Source organism: Petaurus breviceps, unplaced genomic scaffold (genome assembly GCF_028583685.1).
Source record: "Petaurus breviceps papuanus isolate PSGF00001 unplaced genomic scaffold, PetGlider_PUasm1.0 90849, whole genome shotgun sequence".
Classification (NCBI taxonomy): Eukaryota; Metazoa; Chordata; class Mammalia; order Diprotodontia; family Petauridae; genus Petaurus; species Petaurus breviceps.
The window spans coordinates 19,062,011-19,065,978 of record NW_027187361.1 but is presented as its reverse complement, the minus strand read 5'-3'; positions in this window follow the sequence as shown (position 1 = coordinate 19,065,978).

Below are 3,968 nucleotides of genomic sequence, written 5' to 3'. Positions count from 1 at the left end.
CCCCACAGGGAGAAAAAAGGGGAAAAAAGAGTTACATAATAACTGCCACAATGCAGGTCAAGAAGTAAAAGAACCAAACATGGAACAACCAGTTGGTTTAAGACTGAAAAAGGAATATGGCAAGGCTGTATATTGTCATCTTATTTGTTTAACTTACATGCAGAGTATATCATGTGAAATGCCAGGCTGGATGAATCAAAAGCTAGAATTAAGGTTTCCAGGAGAAATATCCACAATCTCAGATATGTAAACAATACCACTCTGATGGGCAAAAAGTGAAGAAAAATGTAGAAGCCTCTTAATGAGCGTGAAAGAGAAGAGTGTAAAAACTGACTTGAAGCTTAACATACTTAAAAATACTAAGATCATCTCAATTGGTCTCATCACTTCCTAGCAAATAGAGGAAGAAGAAATGGGAGTGTTAGGTTTTATATTCTTGGGCTCAAAGATCACTGCAGACAATAACTGTGGCCATAAAATTAAAAGACACTTTTTCCCTGGAAGGAAAGTTATGGTCAATCTTGACAGCATACTAAAAAGCAGAGACATCCCCTTTCTGACAAAGTTCTGTACAACCAAAGCTATGTTTTTTCCAGTAGTAATGTTTGACTGTGAAAATTGGACTATAAGGAAAGCTGAATGCTGCAGAATTGATTCTTTAGAATTGTGGTGCCAGAGAAGATTTTTGAGAGTCCTTTGGACAGCATGAAGATAAAATTAGTCAATACTTAAATAAATTAATTTAGAACCACTGAAGGGAAGGATAAATATTGAAGCTAGACCATAAATACTTTGGTCACATAATGAGAAGACAGGACTCATTGGAAAAGACCTTGATGCTGGGGAAGATTAAAGGCAAAAGTAAAAGCTGGCAGCAGAGAATGAGATGGATAGATAGTGTCACTGAAACAATAAACTTGAGCTTGGACAGACTTGGGGAGATAGTGGAGAATAGAAGGACCTGGCATGCTATGTATGATCAATGGGTTCACAAAGGAATAAAAAACAAATCGCATTTCATATCCCTTTTAGACACATTTTTACTCTATTAGTTTGGCTTTTCTTTCATCAGCCAAGATTCAAAATGAGAATTAGAAGAGAATATTATATAATAATGTCCAGAAAAATTTAGAAATCAAGTCTTCCTTCAGAAAAGAAATCATCAGACTAGGACTTCAGTGGAGGATCATTATAGTCATTCTTGTCCTAAAATCCCCAGGGACAAGAAGAAGCACCGTCACCTCATCTGTAATTAATAAATACTTGTTGAATTATCATCATGGCTACTAGCATTACTATATAGCTTTTAAAATACATGTCACCATAATATCCACAAGCTGCTGTCATTTCTTGTTCTAATCTAGAACTTTTGTTCTAGAATTTAATGTCAGCAGAAATCTCTGAATTGGGCAATTTCTCTTAACTAACTCTTAAACATTATGGAATTTTCTCTTATTTAACAAATACTATGGAAGAAGTATTTTCCTTACAACAGCCTTCTGAAATGTCTAGGGAAAAATTTTTTTAATTTTACCTTAGGATTGATGTTATTGTCTTTCTTGATTTCCACTGACCAGTGGTTTGTAAGAAATTAGGGATTTTTGATTGTTTTGAATTCAAAGGATAGTAATCTTATTCCTCTCCATTATTTAGTGCTTTTCTCTGAGGAACACATATCACTGATTCAAGTTTTATATCAGTCATGTATATTTACTCAGCATGTATTCATAAAACACTGACATGTGGTTGATCCTAATGGCATACAAAAAAAAAATACAAAGTAAGACACAGTCACCATTCTGAAGGGGTTTGCAGTCTAACTTAAAATGTATATATGAGGCACATAAATAACAATGCAAGAGAGTGAATAGTAAGTACTCACACATGTGATACAGGGTATAATTTTCCACAGTGCCTGGCATAAAGTGGGTGTTTAATACATGTTTACTGACTGAGTATGCAAGATCAAGTAAGGAAAGCAGTAAAACTGAAGTAACCAAGGGAGCTTTTATGGAAGAGCTGGTCCTTGAAGCATGGTGTTCTGGGCTAGTACTGACTCAAACCTGGGAGTTTGGGTTCAATATTTAAATTAAATGAGAAGGTTGTAGGTCATTCAAAGATCACCTATGTATACATACATGCATGCATATATACATATAAATACATAATAAATACACATATGTGTGTATCTTTGTGAGTGTGCATTACTCATTGTTTTCCACCAGCCCAATGATAGTGTACTCCTTGAGTTCTTCAGCTCTGCTTTGTACTCAGGTGATGAAGTACTGACAATAATCCAAACTTTTTTAGTCGCTAAGCCAACCAACTCTTTGAGGAAAGTCTCCATAGCTTTTAAATAAAAGCTAGCCTAAATTGTATGGGGGGGGCGGTTAAGCTTTAGAATACTGTTCCTACATAGATGGCTGGAATTTGAACAGGGAAAAAGGAAGAGGAAAGTCATTTAAGATACAAGGAAGAAGGAATAGTATCAATAAAGGTTTGGATCTGGGATGATCATGAGGGGCAGTGAGAAAGCTAAATTGACTGACATGGAGGGGATGATACATAGGGTAGTTATGGGAAATATAGTGAGATAGGTAAATTAAAGCCCTATGAGATAGAGAGTGGATTCCTTGTTGAGGGATTTCGGCTTTATATTGATAATAATGGGAAACAATTGTTCTTTTGTGTAAGTGGGAAACTAGAAGCCAGAAGTATTTCTACTCTAAAGAGGAAAGTGCAAAGATATTAAAGGTAATTGTCCCAGTTTATAAAATGAGTATAAAATTCGAGAATAGAGATGAAGGGAGCTTAAAAAAACAAAAGGTACAGAAAGAACCCAAGAAAGTTATGATGACCTGACCATGTGACTTTGACCTTTCTTCTTTTCTTTCTTCTTCCTAGGTTTTGTTTCTTTTACTATATAAAAAAGAAGTCAATCTGTTTGATTTAAAGTTCCATTCCCTTCCATATCCTTCTTTTAGCTACATTTTCTGAAACTTCCATGGACCCTCCTGTTCTTTGAAGGACAATCATGTAGAAGATGAATTATTCTTGTTTGCTTGGCCCTGGAAGGCATAACTAGGAGCAATGGGCCAAAGTCACAGAGAGGCAGATTTAATCTCCATTTAAGGAAAACCAATTAGAGTAGTCAAAAAGAGGAATGAGCTCTCCATGAGGCAGTGGATTCCACATCTCTAGACATTTTCAAATGGAAGTTGGATGAACATTTGTCAATGATATGAAGATTTTCCTGTTTGGGTACAATTTATATACCATTCTTAAACTTTTCTCCTGGGCTCTCACTTGGTGTTAGATTTGTTTTTTATTTCCTTCTAAAGCTATGTTCTTACAAATGACAAGTTTATAAATGCATAGATTTGGGAAGAAATCAAGAAGTAATCTGGTTCAGCCTCCTGCTTCTAGGCAATGGAATGACTAAATCATTCAAGACATTATTTGAAAATTTCTCCCAAGATGTCAGTAGCTGCAGTTCATATATTGGAAGTTCTAATATAGTAGACCTCAATAAATATTTGTGATTGAATTATTGATTGTACCCACCATCTGGAAAGCCTTCCTCCCTCACTCCTATTCTTTGGTCCATTTTTATTCGTTGTCACGTGAAGGAAGTATGAAATTTGTTCTGTAAGACCTTAGAGGACTGAACTGGGAATGATCGGTAGAAGTTTTAGGGAGTGATTTAGACTCAATGAAAGTTCTTAACAAGTAGAGATATCCAAACATGGAAAAGGCTATACCAGGAAACTGTTGATGCCTTTTCCTAGAAGTCTTTAAGGAAAGGTTGGTCAACAGCTAATTAAAGATATCATAGAGGGTATTCTCATGTGGGTACCGGTTGTATTCTGATGCCAAGGCAACCCTCTTCTTGATTCCCATTGGAGCCCCAAGTGCTGTTATAATGTAAGGGTTATGGGATTTAAAGATCTTCCATGCCCCGTTGGACT